Source organism: Equus caballus, chromosome 2 (genome assembly GCF_041296265.1).
Source record: "Equus caballus isolate H_3958 breed thoroughbred chromosome 2, TB-T2T, whole genome shotgun sequence".
In the NCBI taxonomy this organism is placed as follows: domain Eukaryota; kingdom Metazoa; phylum Chordata; class Mammalia; order Perissodactyla; family Equidae; genus Equus; species Equus caballus.
In genome coordinates this window covers 38,666,629-38,694,557 of record NC_091685.1, presented here as the reverse complement: position 1 = coordinate 38,694,557, position 27,929 = coordinate 38,666,629, and the positions used below count along the sequence as shown (strand labels likewise).

The window sequence follows — 27,929 nt, the reverse complement described above, 5'->3', positions numbered from 1 at the left end:
TGACCTATGACAGTAAAAGCATCTAAAGCAAAGTCAGCCCAAGGGGAAGAGGTGCATGGAGCGAAGTCTGGTGGAAACCAGGCGTGAGCTTCCAAGATCCCTTTCCAGCAGAGTCACACAGGATGTGCTTAAATCCTCCAGCACTGAATTGTGACACCCTGTGAAATGTCGCCTACCAGGGAAGCCCATCAGAGACTCAGTGCTCTGGATTTTTCTAGGGGATGCTTGTGTAGGGATTGTCAGCCCAGCACATACCAAAATCCCAGACTCCCAGAAGGAAAGGAGGAATTCAGAATAAACCACATTGTTTCTCAAACAGTCTGGGCACAGTGGGCCACTCTTACCACTTAGGGCAAGTTTCATCTCAGTGTAGGGAACTGTTTACAAGTCCAGTTCACAGATGCCAGCTGTGGTGGGTTGAATGGTGTCCCCCATAAAGATCTGTCCACAGCTAATTCCTGGATCCCGTGAATGTAACTTTATTTGGAAAAAGGATCTTTGCAGATGCAATTCAGTGGAGGATCTTGAGATGAAAAACTCATCGTGTTTTACCTGGGTGAGCCATGAATACAACGACAAGTGTCCTTATAAGAGACAGACAGGAGATTTGACAGACAGACGAGGAGGAGTAATGTGACCACAGAGGTAAAGATTGGAAGGATGTAGCTACAAGTCAGGGAAGGCCTGGAGCCACCGGGAGCTTAAGAGGCAAGGGTTCCCAGAGGGAGAGAGGACCTGCCAGGTTTGGGACTTGCAGCCTCCAGAAGTGAGTGAATAGATTTCTGTCTTTTTAAGCTGCCCAGTGTGCAGTCACTTGCTATGGCTGGCCGAGGAAACCCATACACCAGCCAAGGGCCAAGCTTGCAAAGAGGCCTTTCTAAGGATGGCGGTCTCAAGCCTGCTGTGTTAACTCTTTCTTACACCCTTGCCCTGTGCAATGTTGTTGCCGTCACAGGACCTATGTTATCTTTATAGCACTTTTCTTACCTTAATTACTTTGTTGTCTAGTCGTTCATTTAACACATGTTTATTGATCATGTTCTATGTTCTAGGCACTTTGCTAGGTTTTAGTTATACGGTGAGAAGGAAAACAGACAGGTCTCTGCCCCTTATAGATTTTACACCGGAAGCACAATGGAAGCTTCCACAGGAAGACGGACCCCAGCACGTTTCAGGCTAGTGGCTGAGTCAGTCGCCCTGCCCTGCCTCCAAGTGTGTTTTCATCAGGTTCTCCACTTTCTGCCGTTATTCAGAAGGCAGGAGGGGGCTGGCCTGTTGTTCGATTGTGTGGCACATCAGGACCACTGTTTAGAACCCAAGATTACTTCATCACAGCCCAGACCAAGTACATGAAAAAAGACTCTTTGTTCTAAGAGCATCTTTGAGTCAGAAGGAAACGAGATATCCCTGGGCTGAGAGGCGATGCTCCAGAGGGTCCCATCTTTCCTCTGGGCTTGGAACGACGTGCTGCGGGAAAGAGCACCATGTGGACATTTCACTGTGTTTCCTTGTAGCTTGAAACACAATGTGGACTTTGTTTATTATACGTTTCCTCTACTAAAATTATAGCTACCAAAGCACCCTGTTATGTTCCAGTGCTGAGTACAGAACTTGGCACATAGTAAGTACTCATTAAATATTGATGAATGAATGAACCATACTCTCCTTTTTTATAGGACTTAGCACACCATCAGGTAACTAGTGTTGGTTCATCTGTCTCGCCTACCAGACGGCGAGCTCCTTGGGAGCACCGATCATGTCGTAGCATTTTTGTGATCGCAGCCCATCAGAGGGATCAGTCAGGGCTTGATGAATGAATGAATGAATTGAAGGGGATAAACATGAGCACGTGCACAATAAACCCAGCTTTTGAATGGTGTTTGATGAAAAATGAAAGCAACATTTCTCAAAGTGCCTGGGAAGTCTCTCCTAGATTTGAGCCACTTTTCCTCTGAGGTTTAGATGTCCAGGACAATTAATTTTGTCCAGTCCCTTGCAGCCTGCTCTGAATTCAGATGCCTGGCTGATTTTCCTCGAACTTTGGCTGTTGATCTTGTGAGTGTGGTTCCCCCATGAATGCTCGCCTCCCATCTGTTCTGCTCTCCAAATTACGTCTTTGTGAGACTTCTTAGACTCGACCTCCAGAATCTTAGTTTCCAGACGATTTTCCCATTTGTAATAATGACCATTCTGTCTAATTTTTATCCTTAATATTTCCTGATGGACTTTCCAAATGCATTCAGGCTTTTGATCTTCTAAAGGAGCAAATGTGAAATGGACTAATAAAAATCCATAATGTGAAGTTTAATAAGTCAATCTGTCCTTTGCTGTCATAGAACCAAGCTTCCATTTCACTATTCAAGAACTCATCAGATGAAATGACCTCCCCATCAAGAGAAATTACTCCATATGGTAATGTAATCACAAAGGAGAAACATTATTTTCTTATATATTATTCCCTTCAGAAATTGTAGGAAGAAAGGCGTCCTATTAAAAATATCAAGGACACCGAAGTTCCTGGTTGCCAGCCTGATGGAGTTTCATTTTCTTTACAGGAGAGGCAAACTCTGTTCTCATTGGCAGCAGTTTGTTTTAAGGGTTCATTAGGCAATTGTACATTACACTTGGGCACCTGTGGAAGTGTAGATTATATCTACATGAATATAAATGTCTTTGTTACGACTCACACTATTATAGTCAATAACAGATGCCTTTTTAAGGACACACACTTAAAATGAAGTGTGTCTGGATGCATCCACTTATCTTCCCTAAAATGTTAGCAGCGATGTTGTGTGTTTTTTAAATTTAGAAAGTCAGTATAAGGAGAGATTCAAGCATCTCTACTCTATTAAGCATCGCCTTGTGTTAAAAGTGCGGTACTAGTCAGAGAAATGTATGCGTCTAAACAGAGTCTTACTTAATGAATCCTCTCTTTGAACCACATTTACTGCACAAGGAAAATATTTTTCTTCATCTCAGTAGGGCCATGGAGACAATTCATCCAAGGTTGAGTTGAGCTAGGAGCCTTCCTGTCTTATGAATTATTTAACAATTTTCCACTTCAGAAATATAGGTCGGCTCTCTACTGTTGGCGAGGATAAGAGAGAAGGTAGAAAGAGGCGGGAGCCTAGTGTACAGAGAAATCATCCTTTATCCGTGTTTTTCAGCTGAGTTTCCTTGTTCCAGATGTCATCCAAAGAGAGCTGGTGGTGAGGTATCAGCGGCAGATTGGAAAGAACATAGAACTTGAAATAAAACTCAGCCCTGCTATTTCGATGATTTTTCTTGTGAAATAATTTAAACTCCCTGTGCCTCAGTTCCTCATCTGTAAAATGGGGCAGTTATACCTCTCATACAGGATTGTTCTGAGACGTGAAAGAAGTAATGTACAGTAATCGCCCCTTATCTATATTTTTTCTTTACGTGGTTTTAGTTACCCGCAGTCAACCACAATCTGAGAATATTAAATGGAAAATTCCAGAAATTCACAACTTGTAAGTTTTAAATTCTGTGCCATTTTGAGTAGCATGATGAAATCTCATGCTGTCCCACTCTGCCCCACCCAGGAGGAGAATCATCCGCTCGTCCAGCGTGTGTCCACGCCGAGTATGCCGCCCGCCCATTAGTCACTTAGGAGCTTTTCGATTAGCAGATCGTCTGTGGTGGTATTGCAGTGTTTGTATTCAACTAACCCTTATTTTATGTAATATTGGCTCCAAAGCACAAGAGTAGTGATGCTGGCAATTCAGATATTCCAAAGAGAAGCCACAAAGTGCTTCCTTTAAGTGAAAAGGTGAAAGTTTTCGACTTAATAAGGAAAGAGAAAAATTGTATGTTGAGGTTGCTGACATCCATGGTAAGAACAAAATCTTCCATCTGTGAAATTGTGAAGAAGGAAGAATAAATTTATGCTAGTTTTTCTGTCGCACCTCAAATATGTATGTATATGAAAAAACATAGTATATATACAGTTCGGTTCTATCTGTGGTTTCAGCATCCGCTCGGGGTCTTGCAACATATTCCCCGTGGATAAGAGGGGACTGCTATAGAACTTCTGATTCTGCCGGAGTAGCTTGGATAGACGAACCCTCTATTCCCTCTGAAAACAATGATAAAACCAGATAAAATACACCAAAAAGAGAGAAAAAGCTCTCTGAATAGATCAGAGAGCAGCGAATGTAACTAGGACTTTAGAGGCCAAATCCTGGAGAGGAGAAACTCTCATTCAGATGAGTCCCACATTTGTCTCTGCTCTCTTCTTTCAGGCATGTGCTGATTCACAGCAAAAGGGAATAGGGTTTGAGCAGAAAGAAATGACCTGTAGCTTACAGCAGTCTTGATAGTGTGGGGAGATGGGTTAGAATTTGTTGATGCCAAGACAGTTGAGACTTGAAAGCTAATGTCCTAGAAAGTAGAAAGTCAGAGAAAAATGAACTCAGAAGTCTATATACAACTTCACATTGATGCAACTTGAAAATTCTTAAGTTTCTTGTGTATGGGGCAAGAATGAGAAAACAAACAAGTGAAAGCATCTACTAATAGACTAAAGAGCTAAACAAAATTTCAGCAGTTACATGGAGCTTCTATGGTTTTTATATTCAGAACGTCTGGCATTTAATAAATTATCACATATGATAGGAAACAGGACCAAATGACTGGAGATAACAAGAAACACAGACCTATGGGTAATCCAAATATCGGAGTTTTCAGACACAGACTTTAAAATAATTATGATTCATTTGTTTGAGAAATTAGAAGAAAAGATGAAAAAGTTTGCAAAAGAAGTAGAATCTATAAAAAAAACTACATGGAAATGCTGTACCTTAAAAATAACATAAATGGTTAAGGATTCAATAGACAGGTTTTACAGTAGATTAGATACAGTAGAAAAGAGGATTAATAAGCAGGAAGATACATGAATAGAAAATATAAATATCCAGATTGAAGTGCAGAAAGAAAACAGGATGGAGAAATGCTAAAAAGAGTTTAAAAGACCTGTGGGACATGGTTAAAAGGTCAAACATATATGTAAGTACAATGCTAGAAAAAGAGGAAGAATGAATGGAGTAGAAGCAACATTTGAAGAAAATACTGACTGAAAAATTTTTATACCCATCAAAAGCATCAAGCCTTAAATTCAAGAAACTCTACAAACCTCAGGATAAATACAAAGAAAATCAATCTAGGCACTTCATAATAAAAAATGTTGACAGCCGGGGCCAGCCCTGTGGCCAAGTGGTTAAAGTTCTGCACACTCTGCTTTAGCGGCCAGGTCTGTGGGTTTGATCTTGGGTGCAGATCCACACCATTTGTCAAGCCACGCTGTGGTGGCACCCACATACAAAACAGAGAAAGATTGGCACAGATGTTAGCTCAGGGCTAATCTTCCTCAAGCAAAAAACAAAAAAAAAAAAGAGGAAAATTGGCAAAAGATTTTAGCTCAGGGACAATCTTCCTCAGCAGGAAAAAAAAAAGTGTTCACAGCCAAATACAAACGACATCCTAAGGGCACCGAGAGAAAAAGATACTTTACTTTCAAAGAAGCAACAATAAAACCAATAGCCAATTCCTCAGCGGAAATGACAGAAAGCAGATGACACTGGAATGACATCTTTGAATTACTGAAAGAAATAAATCCCAACCTATAATCCTATATCCAGCAAAAAATTCTTCAAAAATTAAAATAAAATAAAGAAATTTTCAGAAAAAAAGGACTCCACTGCACTAAAAAAAATACTTGAGGCAAAAGGAAAGCGCATAGAATCATGGTTGTCCAGGAAGAATTGGAAGGGGATATTTATGGTAAATCTAATTGCAATCTGTCAACTTAAACAGTAGTAGTGATGCCTGTAGGGTTTAAAATATACGTAGAATTAAAATGCATGGCAAAAGTAGCTCCAAAAGGCAGGAGATGGGTAAATGGAGTTAAAGTGTAGAAGGTCCTGGCATTGTCCAAGAAGTAGTAATGTTCTAATTTAGGTAGATTTTAAAAAGCCAAACAAGCATATTGTAATTTCTAGGGTAACCACTGAAATAATAATAAAATAATATATAAATGAGGATTTGATGGAAGGAGGGAAGTGAAATAATATTTGAGTAATTCAAAAGAAGACAAGAAACTCTAATAAAAATTGAACAGTAAACAGAGGAGACAACTGTCAAACGAGCAAAAAAGAGTTTTAACTCCAGTATTTCAAGAATTAAACTAAGCGTAAAGGGACTAAAATATGCCAATTAAAAGCAAATATTCCCAGATTAGATCTTAAAGAGACAATAACTATATAATATCTGTAAGAAATATACCTTAAATATAAAGACATTGAAAAGCTAAAAGTAAAAAAGTGGGAAAAGATATACCATGAGCATCCTAACCAAAAGCATGCTGATATAGTTACGATAACATCAAAGTAGACTTAAGGAAAAAGAATTTACTAGACATGAAGAGAAAATTTCTTGGTGATATAGGCTTTTCAGTGGGAATATATAACGAATCTAAATTTGTATGCACCTACTAACACTGCCTCAAAATACATGAAGAAAAAATGGACATAACTAAAAGGGGGAATAGGTAAACACACAACCATAGCTGGAGATTTTAAGGTCCTTCTCTCTGTAATTGATAGAACAAGCAATTAGGGAAAAATGTCTAAAGTCTCTTCAGGGAGGCAATAACGAATAATAAAGGTTGAGAAACAGTGACCTGGCCTTAGAAGTTGCATAGTGTCACTTTATGCTAGCTTTGCTCCATTTATATTTATCATAGCTATACTCTATGGGTCGAAGCAGTCACAGGCCCGCCCTCATTCAGGGGGAGGGACATAGATCCCTACCTCTTAATGGAACACATGTCAAAGGATTTGCTGCCATATTTAAATCCATTGGCCTAAACGTTCTCTAGGTTCCTGTAATTATGGAGTTCTGTCAAGTGCAAAGTTGTGCTAAGCAGACTATGCAAAGCAGTCAGGAGAGGAAACCCGTTAAGAGGCGGAGTGAACTTGAATCTGTGACAAAGTAAGAGGCCTTGTTTATGGGCTCACGTGAGAACACTCGCCTCCCAGGTATGGAAGAAGGAGAGGTCAGGGCGGCTAAGAGTCTCTTCTGTAGCCCCATGGTCCAGAAGGGGCCCACAAGAAAGTGTGCGGTAACTGTGGATGCTGTTACAGACGCTGGGAGATGCTGTGACATGTTGTAGTTGTGACCGTGTAGTCATCATTGCTGACCCGCATTTCCCTGTCTTAAACATTATCGGGTAGGACCTGCTTATTTTACAAACCGGAAGACCGACCCGGAGAAGAAAACAGCTCGGTTGATGTCACACGCAGAGGTGGAGGGCTGTGGCCCTGCTTTTCTCACTTTAATGTTGATTCCCATGCCTCCAAGAACAATTGGAGGAATCGTTATTAACTGATTGACCGCAGTTGTCACCAGGCAGAGACCCAAGGCCTGGAGGGGCTCCACCTGGGCCAGGGCTGAATCTGGGCAGAGGAGGGAGCCGTGGGCTCTGTTTCTACCCCACAGTGAGGGCGGGCTGCTTTGGAGTGCCCATCTCATGAGTGCCTCCTTTTCTTCTCTTGATTCCTTAGCATGCTCATTTGTCTTTTCTCTGCCCTTACGTAACTCATGCCTTTTCATTTTTATTTCAGAAATTACATTTGTGCCCTTCTTTGGACGCCCTCTCTCCTTTTCAAAACCTGAAGTGCTGTGTGGGTTGAAGTCTTAAGGTAGAAAGCACATGGGACAAGGAGGGAAGTTTTTCTACTTCTCAACTCAAGCTTGGTCCAACCTCAATACATTTGGGGAGTGATGGTAGAAATGACTTATCTTGGCTGCCTTTCTTTGGATTATTGATCAGGTGGCCCGAGAAGCCTCAAGGCAACGGGCGATGGGCTGCTGTTTGCTGAACTCAACAGAAAGGACAGCATTTCTTTCATGTGTCGTGCGTGGAAGCGTAAATTCAAACAACTCCCTAGGTAGCAATTGAGCATTAATAAATTCATGTTTTTGACCTAGTAATTTCACTTTGAATTTCGTCTAAGAAAAGAATGCGAGAGATGGATAAAGATAACTTTGCAAGAATGTTCATCCCAGTGTTATGTATAATAGTGGAAAATTGGAAGCAATCTAACTTAAATAATTAACTTAAATAATTAATAATCTAAGTTAAATAATTGTGGCATGTATTTTTAGAGGACATACTACGTAGGGACTGAGTCTTTCTTATTTCTATCCACAATGACTACTACAAGGCATGGTCTATAATAAGTGTACAGTAAGTTTTTTTTGGTAAGTGGCTCATTGAGATTTAATTGGTGTACCATATAATTCACTCATTTAAAGTAGACAAGTCAACAGTTTTTAGTATATTCATATATATGTACAATCATCACTACAATCAATTTTAGAACGTTTTTATCACCCTAAAATGAAACCCTGTATCCATTAACAGTTACTTCCTGTTTCCCTTCAACCACCAAGCCCTAGGCAACTAATCTGCTTTCTGTCTCTACAGATTTGCCTATTCTGGATATTTATTATAAATAGAGTGATACAACATGTGATCCTCTGTCACTGGCTTCTTTCAGTTAGCACGCACAATTTTGTGTGGACACACGTTTTTATTTCTCTTGGAATATATATTTAGGAGTAGAATTCCTAGGTCATATGGTACCTCTGTTTGAACTTTTGGAACTACTGAACTTCCAGAGTGGCTGGACCATTTTACATTTCCGTGAGCAATGTATGAGCGTTTCAATTTCTCCACATCCTTGCCATACAATAGACATTTGTGGAATAAAAGAATAATGTGGAAAATTGATCATGACATAAGATTATAAAACTTTGAAAATGACACAATTGTAGTTTTTTCTTTTACAAATTTATGTTAGCAACAAAGCTTGTAGGAAATATAATAGGTTATTTCTGATTTGAGGAAATTAGGGATAATTAAAATTTTCATTATAATATTCATATTTCCTAACTTGCTGCAGTGAACAAATGTTGCTTTTAAAATAAGAAAAAATATTTTCCAAGGTGGTGTTGGTCTGTAGGGAGTTGTACCAGAGAGGAGCAAAAGTTGTCTCAAGAATGAAGTTTTTATAGGCAGTGGTGTTTGAGCAAAGGTGTTGCTCGCATCGAGCTGCCTTCATTTGTCTTTGCCTGTTCTTGGCTGAACATGAGGACTCGATGACTTGGTTGGAGGCGTTGCGTCAGTCAGCGTTCTTGGTTGCAAACACTAGAAACCAAATCCAGTGAACGTAAGCAGAAAAGGAAGGTATTGGAAGGCTATTGACTGGTTTGCAGAAAGCTAGAGAAGCAAGCTTTGGAAACTGAACGGAAGCCACGGAGGGGAGGCAGAGCCAGTACGCCCAGAGGAAGAAGGGGCAGGCCACCGGCGCCCTCCCATCTGGCCAGCACTGCCCGGATGTTAGGTTTCTCCCCATGCAGACTCACGCAGCCATGTCACGGGACCTGCGAATCTGCTAAAGCCCTGTGATTAACGTCCCTTTGTTTCCTTCCTCAACCTTGAGAGCATTCTCCTGACCAAGCTTAGGTCACATACCCAGGCCACAACAGCTGGGAAGTCAGCAGAGGACTCTCTCCCCCGACGCTGTGGAAGAAAGGAGTGGTCTTCCACAGTGTTAGCAGTAATGCCCCCGACTCCTATCTGTTGTGGGATTTCTCTCAACAGAAAGGAGCTTGGGGGCCCAGGGGCAGAATTCTCCCACAGAGGACTCGTGTATCACGTAGTCCAGGTTGCAATCTCACAGTCACAAACCTTTGGGAAGAAAGGAAATTGTTATTTCTTGTATGAGTGAGAAAGACCAGGCTACCAAGTCATTCACATTTCAGCAGGAGACACTAGAGACAAAAATGCCTCTTTCTGTTGTAACTGTCAGAGTAAGGAATGCTAACTGCTGTAACACACAGCTCCAAAATTGTGGTGGTTTCACACAATAAGATTTTATTTCTTGCTTGCGTCAGAGTTCAAAGAGGTGTTCGACAGCAGCTTTCCAAGCGGTGATGAGGGGCCAGGGCTCCTTTCGCCTTATGGCTCCTCCCAACTCAAGACAATCTTCTAGGACCACCCCCCGGATCCCCTGGATCTGGCAGCCAAGGAGGAAGAGAGATCCCACGGAGCATCATCCAGGAAGTTCCGGGGCTCAAGTCAGGAAGAGGTGGACCTCACTTTCCCTACATTCCATTGGCTGAACTCAGTCACGTGGTCTCGTTTAATTGCAAGGGAGGCTGGGAAATGCAGTCCGGGTGTGTGACTAAGAAGATGAGAAAATTAGGTTGGTGAGCAACAGGCTTTGCCGAAAGTCCTTTGTTCTTAAAGGAAAGCACAAGAGCTTTTGTCAAAATCCACCTCAGTGATTTTTCACATATTTTGGGTCACTAGTTCCTTTGAGAATATGCTAAATTCCTCACCCTAGAAGATACACTTATGAAAAAATTTTGCAGACGATCTCAGGAATTCAGGCTACTCCTGCAATCTGGGGGGGCCCCAGGTTAAGAACGCTTGGTGTATGTGGTAAGCAGAGACCAAGCTGACATTTATTGAGCAGCTACTCTGTACAAAGCACCTTTCTGGGTACTATGGGGTTACACAGATGCTCTAGATGAAGTTCCTGCTCTAGAAGCTTCTCACCCCTCGGTGGAATCAGAGAAAGAAGTGTCACCTGCACCAAGTATGATAATGGCTGTGCTAGAGGCACAAAGTGCTGACAAGTCGAGGCCTCAGGCGTCAGCCTGCACAGCCATGTGCTAATATAGAAGTAAGTTCTCCAGGGTTGGGTACAAGGCAGAAACGGGGGTATTCATTCATTCGTTCATTCATTTGTTCATTCAGTTCCTAGTCTATTCTGGGCACTGTTTTAAGAGGTGGGGATGAAGCAGTAATTGGGAGAGCCAAGATTCTACTCTCAGAGGAGCTTGCATTCTGGTTGGGAAAGCAAGGAGGGAGGGAGATTCTAGTAAAGAAATAAACTTTTAAGTCACCCAGTGACCACTGGGCCCTGGTGAACCTTGTCAAGCATCTAGACATGTCTTTGGGTCCAAGGAGAAGGATCGAAGGAAACGCTGCCTGCTCGGAGGTCAGTGTGGTTGACCCAGACTTCGTGGCCACCTTGTCCCCCTTCCTTGGAGAGGACCTGGCAGAGCCGGGCCAGCAGGTGTGGCCCAGGCAGGGCATGCTTAGCTAGATCGAATGGCTGGACTCATCTGAGGCTTTTCTGTGGTAAGAAGAAACACTCGAACGAGAAACTGCAGCTTGGGTGTTACAGATGTGGCCTTGTCAATAGTGAGATGGGAAGCTGAAAGGAACTTTTCTAAACTGTCAGTAATAAAAAGCACAATTCGCTTCAGAAAAAGGCCTGGAAGTTTCTTCTAAAACGAAGCATGCATCTACTCTTTGACCCAGCAATTCCACTCTTAGGTGTCTACCCAAGAGAGATGAAAATGTATGTCCCCTACAAGACTTGTTCAAGAACGTTCACAGCAAGTTTATTCATAGTAGCCACAGATTAGAAACAGACAAGCTGTCCATCAACCAGAGGATGGATAAACAAATTGTGACATATTTATACAAAGGAATGCTACTCAGTAATAAAAATAAACACACTCCCGATGCAGACAACAACGTGAGTGAATCTCATAAACATTATGCTGAGTGAAAAAAGCCAGATGTGCAAGAGAATATACGGTATAATTGGCTGTGTATTAAGTTCTGGACTGGTAAAGCTAATCTATGGTAGAAAAGAATTAGGAGAGTGGTTTCCCATGAGGGGTGGGGGCAGGGTTCCACCGAGAAGGGACACGAGGGGGCTCTCTGAGTGATGGTGATGTTGTGTATCTTGTTAGGAGTTTGGGTTTCACAGTTGTGTGCATTTGTCAAAACTCAGAGTGGCACACTTAGGATTTGTGTATTTCATTTTATGTAAATTTTTCCTCAAAAGGAAAAAACCCTTAACTCAAGTTAATGATATGCATGCTGAAGCGTTTGGAGTAAAGTGTACTTATGTCTAACTTTGAAGGACATAAAAATGAGATGGATAAAGAAATGAGATAGATATGTGATAAAGCGAGTATAATAAAACATTAAGTGTCGAATCCAAGAGGTGGGTATATAAGTGTTTACAATTCTTTCAACTTTTCTTTATGTTTGAATATTTTCATAATAAAATGTTGGGAAGAAAACAATTATTGCTGAATGATAAACTCCCAAAGATGTAGTGACTTGAAACAACTATTTATTATATTTATAATAATAATAAACAACCCTTATTATATTATGGTTTGAGTGATTCTATGGCTATTCTGCTTGATGAGTTGTTGGCTGGGGCACTGAGATGGCTGGAAGTTTCAAACTAGTCTCACTTAACTGGTGTTGGTACCAGCCATCAGCTGGGAGCTCAGCCAAAGCTGTTGGCCATGGGTCCTGATTCTCCACCACACGGACCTCGTCAAGAGGCTACTTGGGTCTCCTCACAGCATGGCTGCTGGGTTCCAAGAGGAACGTCCTCAGAGGAAGGAAGTGGAAGCTGCCAGTGTTCTTCAGTCCTAGATTGGGAAATCACACGGTATTATCTTTGCTGCATTCAGGAGGCAAGGGGGGAGAAAATAGAGCCCGTCTCTCAGCGGGAGAAGTGATAAGAATACACTGCCATTTTTGATTTACCAAAACATTTTTGGCCAACTGTTCTGCATAATAAAGTGTCTTATTTGTTTTATGTTGTATATTCTGTATATAAAATATTATAAAATCACTATTAAATGTAGAGTCAATCAAGAGAATGTAGTCAAAATATGTAGATAAAAAGAATTATGGGGGTCTGTTAGGAAGTTAATCGATAATATTATCATGTCATTTTTCCAGCTTTTTCTGGTTTTTGTGATATTTGTCAGTCTTAAAAAAATGGTTTCTAAATTGTTATGATTTCTTTTTTTCATCCTAAACCATTATATACTTTCAGCTTCATTTTGAATTTGTAAACTTGAATTCCTTTTTCTTTAAAATTATATGTGTTTCACACTACACAGAGCTGGATTCATCTCTGGGTAAGAGTAAAATATTAATCTTATTTATCTTTGCTGGAGACCAGCTACAAGTTCCCTGCCCTGGGCCTGTGGGTTATGTGAAAAGACCTGAACAGCATCGTAATTAGGCACAGTACTTGCCTTTTCTAGTGGGCTGCCTCGTTGGAGGCAGGTCTTTTTTTTCAGGTGGTGAATTTTCCTATTTGGATTGTTAGGGCTTTATTCCAGGCTGATGGGTTAGCGTGAGTGTTTTGGTTTCAGATCGGAGCGCTGGAGGGTGACTTGGAGGTGCGAGGACCGTTCCCCTAGCTTTGCCTGGGCCTGTCCCGGCTTGTGCCCGTTCCAGTGTGACTGTGTAATTTCTCTCTCTAATGTCCTGGTTTGGACAGTTGGTATAGGATACCTCTACTTATGGAACTTTCTTCAGAAGCGAAGTTACCTTAATCCAGGGGATGACTCAGTGGTACCTTCTTGCCTCAGCCTTTGAAGCTGAGGCTCATATGTGTATTTTTCAGCTTGATTGAATGTACAATTTTGTTTGTATGTGCCCTTTCAGAGTAGAAGGTTCTTTCGCAGAGTCAACGCCCATTCTACTAAATAGCTATTTAGGATTTCTGTTCATCTGTTTAATGTTGATTTTATTGCACTTAAAGTAAATCCTATTTCTGAAATCGTTACTACTCATTGAGTTAGGATTGCCTGTGTATTTTTGCTGCTTTTCTGATCCTTTCGTCTTTAAATCTTCTCTAAAATGAGTGATGCTTTCACTTCAAAACAGAGATGAGCCAGTGGGCAACGCCGAGGACGGTGATAATGACAATGACAATGATGAATTTACCAGTGTGGAAACTGAGGCAGTGGATGGTTGGGTAGCTTGACTAAGGTGCATGGTAAATGTCCGGTAGAGCTGGGCACTGAGGACAAAGTTGGTGTCTACTTTATTTTCGATAAAGAAGATTTTAACTACTTTGACACTATGAACTGTTTTAAGGGGTGACATATTAAAACTGAGGGTTTCTGATTCTTTATAGTACCTTTGAGGTTTTCTTATCTAACCCTCCCATCTTACAGATGAGAAAAATGAGGCATAGTGATTATTGGAAGCCTGGCAACATAGGGTTTCAATTATATACCCTGGAGTTTACTCATGAAGAAGTGGGGAAGAGTCGAGTATGTTCCATAGTGAAAATGCGCCAATGAGCAGAAGAGACTCAGGTAGCTAGAGAGATGGGGTTTGTGTGCATACATGTGTTCATGAGCTGGCGGTGGGGAAGGGTAAAGAAGCAGGAACAGGGAAGAGTAGCTAACGTTTGTTTAAGGCAGCCTATGAACTCAGTGGTGTGCTGGCAGAGTTTTAACAACCAGGTCTTGATGAGAGGAGGGAGGGAGAGGAGGCGGAGGGCCTGATTTATAACATTTCCCATTTTCTGTGGTGTAAATGTTCCCATTGTGACGGATGTCAAGCTGCCGATAGGGTGTTACTGAGCATGGAGTTGGGAAACAGCATTTCTACTGCACAGATAAAATAAAGATAAATAACCTTAAGAACAAAAATAAATAACAGTACAGTGTAGTAAAATAGGAAGTAATGAATTTGAGTATTTATTACCTTTGTTTTTAATGTATTCATGCATTGCAAGTTTTTGTTTTCGTTTTTTTGAGGAAGATTAGCCCTGAGCTAACATCTGCCACCAATCCTCCTCTTTTTGCTGAGGAAGGCTGGCCCTGACCTAACATCCGTGCCCATCTTCCTCTACTTTCTATGTGGGATGCTTACCACAGCATGGCGTGCCAAGTGGTGCCATGTCTGCACCCGGGATCCAAACCAGCGAACCCCAGGCCACTGGAGCGGAACGTGCACACTTAACTGCTGCACCATGGGGCTGGCCCCTGCAAGTTTATATCGCTGTGTTTAACTACTGGCTCACCAAATTCCTGAACACAGAATAATTACAAGCTGGTCAGAGCTGGCTCCAGCACACCACTGCGGAATTCGGCCAGCAGGTTTTCAGTTTTCACGCTTGCCCAGACCAGGGTTGTTTCCAACCCTTGACAGCATGTGCCTGGAGAGGTGGAAAACCAGAGTGTTACCCCATCTTATTTTGGAATGGACCACGTGCTCCGGCTATTAGCAGAATTCTACTTGGCCTCTCAGGGAGATGAATTTTATTTCAGGGTCTACTGTGGAGGAAATGTTCTTTCCTCTCGTGCTTTCCCAGAGGTCAGCTCTCCCTTCCTCTGGTTGTGCTTGGGGTTTGACTGAGAGAAGGTGACGGCCCACTGTTTACACTTGGGATCCTGGGACTCATTCCTGATGCCCTTGGGTAGAGCACCGCTCACCTTTCGGAGACTCCCCTCCCCAAATCCTTTCATCAAATATCGTGGTTGACAGGGTGCTTCCTGACTCGCTCCTCTCGCCAGGCTCTTTTTCCCTGGGTGTCCTCTGAGCCCCAGCCACCTTGCGCTGCCGGTACAGATGGCAATGAATGTCCTTCCCACTCCTCTGTGCCTCACTCGGACTGTCGCTCTTCCTGGATGACTTTTTTCCCATCGCCCTCTGACCCCCGCTACCGACCAGCCAACTCTCCCTGCCCACAGCTAGCTCCTGTCCATCCTGACCTCTGAGTTTAGCACCTCCGGCATACTTCCCCAGTTGTCCAAGGCTGGACAAGTGAGCATCCTATTCCAGAACAACCTCAGTGTCTACACTTCATGGAAAATATTTGTCGTTTCTCTTCCAGACTGTAGGCACCCTAAATCCTTGGGCTGTGTCTTCAGAGCTGTTTCTAGGGCATAATACTGCAGGTCACTGTACCCAGGAGAAGACCTATCACTCCTGCTGAAGTTGTGAAGCTAGTTTTTTTCCTCACTAAAGTTATTCTCTTCCCCAGTCATCTCTTCCATTCACATTTACACAGCCTGACATTGGGGGTCTCAGAAATCTCCTGCCTTACCTCTCCACCTCTGGTATCACTTCTTAGTCTCTGCAAAGAAACTCTCCCCACTTAAGCAGTGAGTCATAGGAGGGGAGAGAGAATTTCCTGGAAGCGGTGGCTCAGAAGAGTACCTTTCACTGAGAGGTTATTCCCGAAAGCCGGCGGCTGTTAGCCAAGTCAGCCCGCCTTAAGATAATGTCGCTGGGAATTAAAGGCTTGCAGCTTCCAGAATTGTGCCTCTCTATTAGAGACAAATTGTCCGGGAAGGTAAGAGGAAAACCTGCAGCAAGGACCCTGAGCCCTCGGGCAGACAAGAAGCAGAGGAGTAATGAGCAGGTGCTCTCCCGATGCTGCCTCTGGGTTGGGGGTGGGCAAAACAGTCAGCAGAGGGCTTCTGTGAGCAGATGGGAGGAGAGAGATCAGCTCCGCTCCTCTGTACTTCTATGTAGGTTCAGAATCTGCAGAGTGTGATCCCCAGGTGGCCTTCAAGGGTAAAATGAGAACAGTTCTTATTTATTTTTATTTTTGAGTTTGGATCTGGAATTTTCCATTGGCGCCTTTCTCGTCGGCTCCTACAGCTGCAACCACAGTGTGAGAGAGGACATAACTGGTCAGCCAAATATTCCAGTTCCCCTTCTTTCTTTCTTTTTTTTTTTTTTGAGGAAGATTGCCCTGAGCTAACATCTGCTGCCAATCCTCTTTTTGCTGAGGAAGACTGGCCCTGAGCTAACATCTGTGCCCATCTTCCTCTACTTCTATGTGGGATGCCTACCACAGCATGGCTTGCTAAGTGGTGCCATGTCTGCACCCGGGATCCAAACCAGTGAACCCTGGGCCTCCGAAGCAGAACTTAACCGCTGCACCACCAGGCTGGCCCCTCCAGTACCCTTTCTGCAGTGCCTCTCCGCTCCAGTGATGGCAGTCTTGACCATATGATTGCTTTTGCCAAGGCAATGTAAGTAGAAGTAACTTGTGTCAGATCAAAGCACAAGGGTTTTTGGTGTGTGTTGTGTTTTTTTGGTGAGGAAGATTGGCCCTGAGCTAACATCTGTTGCCAATCTTCCTCTTTTTGCTTGAGGAAGATTGTCACTGAGCTAATGTCTGTACCATTCTTCCTCTATTTTGTATATAGGATGCCACAACAGCCCAGGATCCAAACCTGCAAACCCCGGGCTGCCGAAGCATAGAATGAAAACTTAACCACTGTGCCAGCAGGCCAACCCCTCAAAGCCCAAGTTTTAAGGGCCAATGCATGTTCTCTTTTCCCTCTGCCATGGATGGCAGTGTCCCAGATACTGGCTGCTCCATCAGCCTTGGTCTCAGAGTGAAGACAACGTGGGGTGGAGCTGCAGTTGACCTGGGGCGAGGGGATATGGAGTATAAATGAGAAGGAAATCCTTATGGTTGTAAGTCCCTGTGATGTGGGGGTTGTTTGTTACTGCAGCAAATCATATCCTCAGCTGATTGGTACACACAGTCAGTTAAGGGCATTTACCAGATTACCAGATTTCATAAAGAGAGGAAGGGAAAGAGCTTCACTTAAAAAAGGCTTTAGTCGACATTAACTTATTCAATGTTTATTTTAGAAAAATGAATTATTACCTAAAAAACATTTCCGCTTTATGCAATTATCTCTAACCTGGCATTATCTTTTCTGTTTCTACAGGTAAGTTGATTGATAGTTGGTGTGGTCGTTCTTTGAATGAATATATTTCAAGTGCCTATTGTCATCCAAGCACAGTGTTAGGTCCTGGGACAGAGTGGTGAACAGAACAGGAAAGGTCCTGGTCCTTGTGGAGTTTTCACTTTTGTTGGTTTAGGCAAATAAAAAACACAAAAGACCAAATAGTAAACATGGTAATTTCAGAAAGTAGTTAGGTGACAAGAACAATAAAACAGAGTAAAGTAATAGAGAGTAACCGTGTGGTCAAGGAGAGGGCCTGGGGCCCCTGGAGACCATTTCCATTCCTCATGTGGAGGTACCCCTCTTCGTGTTATGGAGAAATCGAACGGATGTGTACAAATGCCTTTTTTTCTTCTTCCTAGCGGAATCATAGTTTTGTGTCAATTTCTTTAATAAAATCACTGGGAGAATTTAAAACTGAGAGCCATTTGCTTTACAAATGAATCTTTTCGTGATGTAAGCCATCATCTTCTAATTTATCTAGAGTTAAGTCTGAATTTTTATGCATAAAAGGATTTCCTTCCTACGTTGAAGGGAGCACTTCCTGGACGACATCATAAAGGACTTGGTCTCTGAAGTAGCCAGGGAAACTCCATGACAGGGAGCTAACTTTAATTTGGTTCCAGAATACGGGCCCTAAGCGTTCTGTGACGCTCCCATCCAGGGTATTCCACTTTCTGGCGGGAGGCTCCCCTGTGACAGAGTCTACCGTCTGCCTCCAGTGAGGCTAAGATGAGCTCAGAGTGCGAACGGTCACAATCACAAAAGCACACCGACTGCTTTTTATGTTTCCAAATTCAGCAAGAATTATTCACATTCATCAAAAGTTGATTCATATCTTTTGCAACAATTCTTTTCTCCAATTAGAATCATAAAATGTCAAAGGGAAACGACATGAAGCTCATCATTTTACAGTTGTGGGAACTGAGACCAAGGGAGATTAAAATAAGTTGTCTGAGTGGGTTCATTTATTCTGTCATTCATGTATTCATTCAATAAATATCTATTGAGCGCGAACTCACGTGGAGCTGGGCGCCGAGCTGGACCCTGGATTATGATGGGGGACAAAATAGTCTCTGCTCCCAGGAAGGTTGCAGTGTACTGAGCCCAGTGGAGATGCGAGCTGTGAAGGGAAGGCAGAGAGTTCTGTGAGAACTTATCCCTAAATAGGCTGATCCCGTCTGGGTCGCAGTGGCCAGGGAAGGATTCCCTGAGGAGACGACTCTCCAGCAGAGGGTGGAAGGATGCATAAAATTTAACAAGGAGAAGAGCGTGTAAAGAGGGTGCTGTGAGGTCCTTCAAAGGCAGGGGGGGAAGCGCCTCCCAAGGAGCCCTGGTGATGGGAATGTGACGAGCTCGAGAAACTGAGAGTGATTGACGTTGGAGAGTAGAGAGCAAGGAGCACAGAGTTGCTGCGGGGAGGCTCTAGAGAGTCATGGGCACAGTGAAACCTCTTAGGAGGGAGCAACACGATCACATTTCCTCTTTAAAGAGAACATGCTCACGAGGAATAGAGGCGCACTTCCGTTAACTCGGTAAAGATCTGCAAGAAGCCTACAGCAAATATCATTCTTCATCGTGAAATATTGAAAGCTTTTCCCCTGGAGACTAGGAATGAAACAAGAGTCCCCTTATTCCTACTTCCTGGAAGTCCTAGACAGTGTCACATGGGTAAAAAAAGAAACAAAAATTATGATGATTGAGAAAAAAAAGCCCTGTTACTCTTTGCAGGTGAAAATGATTGTGTATGTAGAAAATCCAAAAGAATCCACACACAGATTATTAAAACTAATACATGAACTTTGCAAGGTTACTGGATATAAGGGAAATATACAAAAATAAGTTGCTCTATATTTATTTTTTATATTTATATTGCTAGCAGCAATACAACAGGAAGTAAAGTTTTAGTAAAGATACATTTACAATAACATGAAAAAATGCAATACTTAGGAATAGATCTAACAAAAGTTCTTCCGAAAATGTGCAACATTAATGAAGGAAATTAAAAAAGACAAATAAATGGATGGACACATCATGTTTGTGGCTCAGAAAATGCAATATGATAAAAATGTCTACTTTCCCTAAATTAATCTATAGATTCAATGAAATCCCAATCAAAACTTCCACCTTTTTGGGGATAGAAATTGACAAGAAGATTCTAAAATCTGTGTGGAAATGCAAAGGGCTAAGATTAGTAAGTCAATCTAGAAGAAGTAAAAACAGGGGAAAGACTCATACTACTAGGTACTAAGGATTATTAAAAACCATAGTAATTAAGACAGTGTAGTATTGACACCTGGATGGGCAAAAAAGATCAATGGAATCAAATAGAGGACCCAGAAATAGACGCATACGTGTTTAGTCACCTGATTTATAAGGCGACACTGCAGTTGGGGTTGAAATGATTTTTCTTAAAGAAATGGTGCTGTGTCAGTTGGATATTCATGTTATAAAAGATGACGGGTGGATTGTAGACCTGACCTGTGAAAGGCAAAGCAAGCAAAAACAAAAGAAAACAAAAACAAAGCTCTCTTAGGAGAAAATGCAGGAGAGCAGCTTCATGATCTTGGGGTGGGCAAGATCATTCTAAGTAGGACACAAAAAGCTCTAACCATAAAGGCAAAAAGAATTTGTAAATTGGCTACATTAAAATTAAAAGCTTCTGTTCTTCAACAGATGCTATGAAGGGAGTGAAAAGACAGTCCATGGAATGAAAGAAGATATTTGCAACGCACGTATTTTCCAAGGGACTCCTTCCCATAACATATAAAGACCCTTACAAATCAATAATTAAAAGGCAGGGAACTTTGTGGAAAGATGAACAAAGGATTTTAACATTCACCTCACAAAAGAAGATATGTAAATAGCCAAAATCATATGAAAAATGTTCAACCTCATTAGGAATCAGGGAAATGCAAAATTAAAAGCACAATAATATGCAACAGTACCCCCACCAGAATGGCTAAATTGAAAATGACAGATGCTATGTAATGTTAAAAAGAATGTGGATTAACCAGAACTATCGTCCACTGATGGTAGGAGTGTAAATTGGTACAACAGTATGGAAAACTGGCAGTGTCTACAAATATTGAACGTATTCCCACATTAGACCCAGCAATTCCATTCATATGTGTAGACACACCCATCAGAAATGTATACATATGTGTGCTACTGTGCATGCGTGTAAATACCAGAACATTTACATTGTAACAAAAAACTACAATGTAAATACCAGCACTACGCATATTAGCCCCAAACTGAAACAACCCAAATATGTAGCAATAGAAAAATGAGTAACTAAATCGTGGTATTTTCAGATAAAGGAATACCACAACAACGAGAGTGTGAGTGACTAGAAGATGCTCACGGGGGTTTTCAAGGGGAGCTCGTGGTGGTCTGCTTCTCGAGCTCGTCAACCTGTACATTTATGATTTGTGTACATTTCTGCACAACGTTATACGTGAATAAAAATTTCACTCTAAAAAAAATAAACATAATTTTGCAGAGTGGAGACACTAGTAAGTGGGCCGTCTGGATGTGGAGTGTTTGGCAGTTCTCGCATGAGTCCAGGCACAAGACCAAGCTGATGGTAGTAGAGACACAGCAAAATAGACACAGCAAAGAAGAAAAGAAGAGGAACTGATAGTGGATTGGTGGAGGCAGGATGCGCCAGAAGGAGGTGTCCAGGTTGACCCCCTGGTGCTGACTTATGTAAGCAAATGGAAGGTGTTTTCGTCCTCGGAGGAGGGGAGCATAGGAGGGGGACCAGGTTATTGGGCAGGGGCAGGGGGGAGATGAAGACATATGGGTATGTCGGTCTGGAGTCCAGAGGAAAGTCCAGCTCGAAACACAAGCTATTGTTAATAAATTGACTTCTAAGAAATGGAACTTTAACTGAATCTTTTGGCTAAGGATACCAATTATCCAAATGCAGGGCACCACTGGGCTAAACTCTGTCTCTACAGAATCCCATTCAGTTTCCACATCCGTGGTAGACCTACGAGCAGGTAACGTCACCAAAGACCAACGCGAGGCTTAGAGAAGAAAATTGTGACGGACTGAGCTTCAGGAAGGGGTCGGAAGGAGGACGGTGGGGTTTTCCGATTCATACCTTCTGACTTAAAGTTCTGGGGGTGGCTGCTGAATCACGCTGCTCCCACGGGCGGACTCTCTGGTCTGTAGTGTCATGGACCCCGGATGAGCAAACAAGGGCAGCCACAGCATTTCCATTAGAAGAAATCTTCGAGAAAAGACTACACAGATCCATCTGTCGGTCTGGGAGGGAGCTGAGGGGTTTGAACTCCAGGATTGTCCCAGGTCAGGTTTAGAAGGTAAACTCTCCCTCTTCAAACCTAGTTAAGCCACCTGGCAGATAAGGGACCTTGGGCAAATTGCTTAACTTATCCGTGCTCGTGTTGGTTCTCTATCGCCGTATAAAAGATCGCTGCAGCTTAGTGGCTTAAAACAACAGACACTGATCATCTCCCACTTTCCGTGGGCAGGGGTCCAGGAGCGCTCGGCTGGTCCTCTGCTCAGGGTCTCTCACAGGCTGCAATGAAGGGGCCAGCCAGGGTCGCATCCTCTGTGGAAGGAGCTGCTTTCGAGCTCACCTGTTGGCAGTATTCAGATCCCTCCAGGCTCTCAGACTCAGGGCCTCAGCCCCTTGCTAAATGTCAGCTGGAGGTCCCTCTCAGTGCCTCGTGATGTAGGGCTCTCTGTACGATGCCTCACCTCATCAAAGCCGGCAAGGAAGAGGGTCGATCAAGACAGTCTCCTAGCAAGACGGGCGTTATCATCTTAAGTAACATTTCATGGAAGGGACATCCCCATCCCCTGTGCCACATTCTATTGATTAGAGCAAATCACAGGTCCTGCCCACACTCAAGCGGAGAGGGATACAGGGCGTGAACACCAGGAGTCAGGGATTAGGGGCCATCTTCGCATCTGTCTGCCACAGGCCTCAGTGATCTCATCTATAAAATGGAGATGGCAGTAGTCCTGCCTCATGGGTGGTTGTGTGGAGTAAATGAGAAAATGCCTGTAAGTCACTTAGCACAATCCCTAGAATACAGTTTGTGCTCCAAAAAGTTGTTGTTAGTGCCGTTGAGTCGGTTCCGACTCCTAGTGACCCCATGGATGGAAGAGCAGAGCCTGCCTGGTGTTTTTGCGCCATCCTCTCACCTTCCGGTGCTCTATCAGACAATGTTCCGCTTCGAGTCATACGGTTTTCATGGCCAATTTTTTCAGAAGTGGGTGGCTAGGTCCTTCTTCCTAGTCTGTTTTAGTCTGGAAGCTCCACGGAAACCTGTCCCCCATCGGTGACCCTGCTGGCATTTGAAATACCAGTGGCACAGCTTTCAGCATCACAGCAACATGCAGCTGCCACAGTATGACAACCGACAGATGGGTGGCGTGGTTCCCTGACCGGGACATGAACTTGGGCCTTGGCAGTGAGAGCGCTGAATCTTAACCACGGACCATTAGGACTGACCAAAAATGGTTAGCTGCTGTTTTTATTATTGTAATTCTGCAACCATATGGCTGTCTGAAAGGATTCTTTATTTTTATAAACAGATTCACTGTGGAGGGACAGCTTCCTCTGGTGCATTTAAAATATAAAGCCCTTCACAGGCAAGCATGCACGCCCATCTGGGCCCCAAGGCACGTTTGGCAAAAGTGCGGCAGACAGCACTCATCAAGCAGCGCTGCAAAAAAGGAAAAGGGGTTCATGTCTGGCACCAAAATTTGGAAAGTTAGTGCCCCCCATCTGATGGGGTCTGTAGTTACCTTTCTGCAGGTACAAAAGCCACGGTTCTAGCACATTAGTTTCCCAACTGGTAGCTGCACGGAGATCATGTTGGAGTTGGAGTTCAAATACTGGCTCATGGGCGTGTGAGAACAAGGAGCTGGCTTTTAGTCACGGACGAGTACAACACGTGTTCTACTTGCTGGTAAAAATCAGCAGGCTTACAAGAGACCCTCTGATAATGATTGTGACATCACGCCGTCAGGAGGTGAGGGACAGGTGTTGGACCAGATTCGGGCGTGCGGAGTTTGAATCCCAGCTCTGCGGACGAGGATCCCCGTGGGTCCAGTTACTTCCTTCTGGCCTCAGTTGTTTCCTGGGTAGCGTGAGAGCTTTATACTGTTTGTCTCTACGAGTCATTCCTCTGATAATTTCTTTGATTTGAATTTAAATGGAGTGTTAGACTTGTAGTTCTGCTAGAAGTAATTGGAGTTGTGGCCTGCCTCCCTTCCTGTGGAAAGGTCGAGGCGCGCACTCCGATCCCGGTGTTTAATGCTCATTTGCTAACCTGAAATTTAAGTTGGTCTTGCCAGAGCCTCCTGTGCCTGAGTGCCTCTGAGGACAAAGATAACTTCCTGTGGATTCTCCCTGAGGGTGAGCAATTTCACATGCATTAGTACCCTTAGCTTCCACACCACTGCTCCCTACCCTGCCTAATGTTCTAGTAAAAAGGGCTGTGTTCACAGAATGCTAAAATGTTTTATGAAAAGGAGGCTGGGCCGATGTATCAAGCCCGCTGGGTGATAACCTGCTAAGGCCATTCTATTAAGAAGGGACTTCCAGGGACTTCTGGAGGGGGATATTTGATCGTTTGTTCAATCATTCATTCAAATACCAATTAAGCACATCAACTAATGTGTTTCAAGTCAGAGCACTGGGGATACAGCTCTGAAGTGGGGTTCAGTCTCAGGAAGCCTAAAGTTGAGTGGGATAGGCGAGAGACAACTACATGTACATGTAACCAGATGGCTGATGACGTCATTGCTTTAAAGCCACTCTGTCTTCTGGTTGGAGGATGGGCATGCTGATGAGGATGGTGGAGCAGACACAGCAGGCGCTATTCTAAGTGCTTTACATATGTTAATTCACTGAATTTTCATAGCAACCCTTTGAGGTAGGTTTCAATTTTAATTGCCATTTTATAATGAAGAAATTTGGGGCAGAGAGAGGTCAAGTGACTTGCTCAAGGTCACACAGCTGGTACATGGTAAGGTCAGGAGCCCACCACAGAGCAACCCCCATACTTGAGAGCTGTCCGTTCAGTGGGCATTTACGGCACGTTTACTACGGGCTGGGGGACTGAGCTTTCCTGTCCTGGAGGAGTTCACCATCCTCAGTGCACAGGTCTGTCTGGAGAGGCATGTGCAGAGTGCTGTGGAGTCAGACTGAGAGAGAAGCTCTCCGCACGCCCACACAGGAGCGGGTGTGCTTATTGACGTCAGTGCCCCACGTGTCCACAACGCGATGGCTGACTAGCTTCCTTCACGACCGGAAACATCCCTTACCCCCATTTGTTTTGGGCCAAATATGTAGCCCAAGACTCTTGCAGACAAGCCTCTGGCTTTCAAGGAACACCTTAACAGGTTGGTTATTGTTTCCGTATAAGTATTATCTATATTATTATCTAAATAATAATTTTTAAAAATAAGCTATAAATAAATTATTATTATTTTTTACTCAGACTCATCCTACCGTGGGTTTGAGGTGCTAGTTATATTTCTTTCCAATGTGTGTTAAACTAAATGCATAGCAATTCAAATAAAAACCATCTGTGCCCCGTGTAACATCACCCAGTGGCCCACGATGGAGGACCCAGCTGAGCCACTTGGGTCTTATTTTTGTTGTGCTGTGAATGAGGTATCATCTTGTGGACTTTTAATTTTTCTAGGAACGAGGGCTGGTGCCAACTCGGAATGTAAAAGAGAGTTTGACTTATGAGCAGAGTGAAGCCCTGGGGGAGGCTCTCCGGGAGGAAGGAGTCCAGCGTGGGGACGTCCAGCGTGGGAGGTGTCTCTTGGTTGCTCAGCTGTGGGTCCCAAGTCTCACCACCCTTTGCAGGCAAGAGCAGCCTCTCCACAAACAGTCTGCCCCGAATCTCAGCTTGAGGCTGTATCCCAGGCTTCCTCTGCCCTTTTACGAGAAGGGCTGAGACTCATACATCACTGTCAGAGGGTGTTTGTTAAGTGTTCTCCTGATGCTTTGAAAAGTATGCTTTGATGCCAGGCTGCCAGATGTGCATTCAGGGTGGATAACAATGAAAACAGACGTGTCAAAGGTCCTAATTATCTGAGTAAGATCAGAGAAAGCCTGACAACCTCTTGGGAAAAACTCTGTTCCTAAGGTTAGGTGAAGCATCATGTGGCCGGAGGAAGAAAAATCGGTATATAAATGACTGTTCTTAAGAACCCAATTCTTTGCTGCGGGCTGAAACCTCCTGGTGGTTCCTACAGACTTTAGCCATGCTTCCCCTTTTCCTTCCACCTTGTCTCTCTGCCCCATCTTCTGACTTCACTCCTTATCATCTTCCTTGCCCTCCCTCTCCCTCACTGGAATCACTGTTGCTATAGCCCAACTTCCATCCTGTGATTCCACCCCCGTCTTCATCATCGGAACCCCCAGAACAGGAGGCAAGAAGACCTGCATCGCTCTGAGGACGTGACATGTGCTCTTGGTGTTCCAAGATGGAATTTGCAACACACGAGAAAGCTACAGTTAGAAATTTGAAGTTCCCACCCAAGATTTAGAAGACCCCGCATGGGCCGGGTGCTGCCCTCCCCTCCAGCTTTATCTTGCATCCTCTCCCGGGCTCACCAGGCTCCACTTCCAGCTCTTCCTCCATCCCTCCAGCAGGCCACGCTCAGGCCTTGGTGGTAGTTGCCTCTGCTTAGGGTTCTGCCCCCAGGTCTTCACCTGGCCACTTCCTTGGCATCGTTCTGGCCTGACGTCTAATGAGGGACCCTCCTTGCTCCCTCCGTCTGAGATAAGTCCTCTCTTGTCCTGCTCGCTCCCTTCGGTCTTATTTTCTTCATAGCTCTTCGTGTTATCCTAAAGCATCTTCTTTATTGTCTTAGGTGTTTATTATCTGTCTCGTCCATTAGAATGTAGCTTCTTGGAGGCAGAGCCTCTTTCTGTGTTTCCATGGGTATCCCCAATGCCTAGAATAGTACCTGGCCCAGATCAGATGTGAAGGTATTTTTTGAATGGAGGAATGGATTAATAAGTTATTGAGAGCAAAAAACAAATGTTGGTTAGATTTTATAGGACAGGTTCAGTCACAATGTTATAGAGCAGATTATAGACTTTGGTGGGCTAGTTATGGCATGAGGTGGGCTAGCCTTGGAACCTGACTAGCTAAGTCAGGAGAGGTGAATTTAGGCCAACAATGGGTATATTTAGTAAAAAAAATGTTAGGCATGTCTTGCTTTTCTTATCCTTTGGATCCATGGATCTAGCTGATCTGAGCGCCTCTGAGATTTTTATTACCTTATCTTCCATTACTGTTCTTAGGAAAAAGAATGTTAATTATAGAAATAACAATTGTAATAAAACCCACTTATTGAATACCTAGAATGTGCACCACATGTGCTAAGTGCCTTATAGACATTACCTAGTTTAATTAAGATATTGCTCTGCATTGAATTGTGTCCTCTCCAGAATTTACATGTTGAAGGCCTAACCCCCAGCGCTTCAGAATTATTTGGAAATGCTGCAGATGTATTAGGCTGAGATGAGGCCATTCAGGCGGGCCCTAATCCAAGGTGACTTGTGTCCTTACGAAAAAGGGAAATTGGATACAGAGAAGTGCATAGAGGGAAGACGATGTGGGGAGACATGGGAAGAAGACAGTGATATACAAGCCAGGGAGAGAAGCCTGGAACATCCCTCCCTCACAGCCCTCAGAAGGAACCAATCCTGCCAACACCTTGACTTTGGACTTCCAGGCTCCAGAACTGGGCAGCCTGGTGGTTGGATGTTGTAACATGATATACCTTCTCTAGGGAGGTGGAATAGAGCGGAGGTTATGAGCCTGGACTGCGGAGCCAGACTGCCTGGATATGAATCCCTGTGTTGCCATGAGCTGTGTGACCTTGGGCAAGTTATTTAACCTCTCGGAGCCTTAATATTTCATTTCTGAAATAACTAATGATAACAGAACCCGCCTCACAGGATTGTTGCGAGGATTCAAGGAGCTAGTATTTGCAGAGCACGTCGATGTTTCCTGCTGCAGAGTAAGCAGTAGGAGAGCTGGTATGCATTCTCATCACCACTTTGCAATGCCATCTGTCTCGCGCATCAATAGTTCTCTCTCGGGATGGTTCTACCCTCCAGGGGGCGTTTTGGGGGTATGCTTGCTTCTCACAGTAATTGAGCGAGGCTACTGGTGTTTGGTGGCCGGGAAAAAATGCCAGTTGTCCTGCGATTCTCAGGGAAGAATTTTCCCATTTCCTACAGATTTTGTAAACCATGT

General features: G+C 43.5%; 1 protein-coding gene and 1 long non-coding RNA gene across 3 annotated transcripts in view; both read left to right on the top strand.

Annotated features, from left to right (window-relative positions):
• Positions 1-27,929, top strand: part of KAZN (kazrin, periplakin interacting protein) — a 1,019,918-nt gene that overhangs the window by 63,983 nt on the left and 928,006 nt on the right. The gene's annotated exons all lie outside the window — the stretch shown is intronic.
• Positions 16,108-18,072, top strand: LOC138919999 (uncharacterized). Its single transcript, XR_011430584.1, has 3 exons — positions 16,108-16,238; positions 16,638-16,926; positions 17,104-18,072. It is a non-coding gene; the product is annotated as an uncharacterized lncRNA (long non-coding RNA).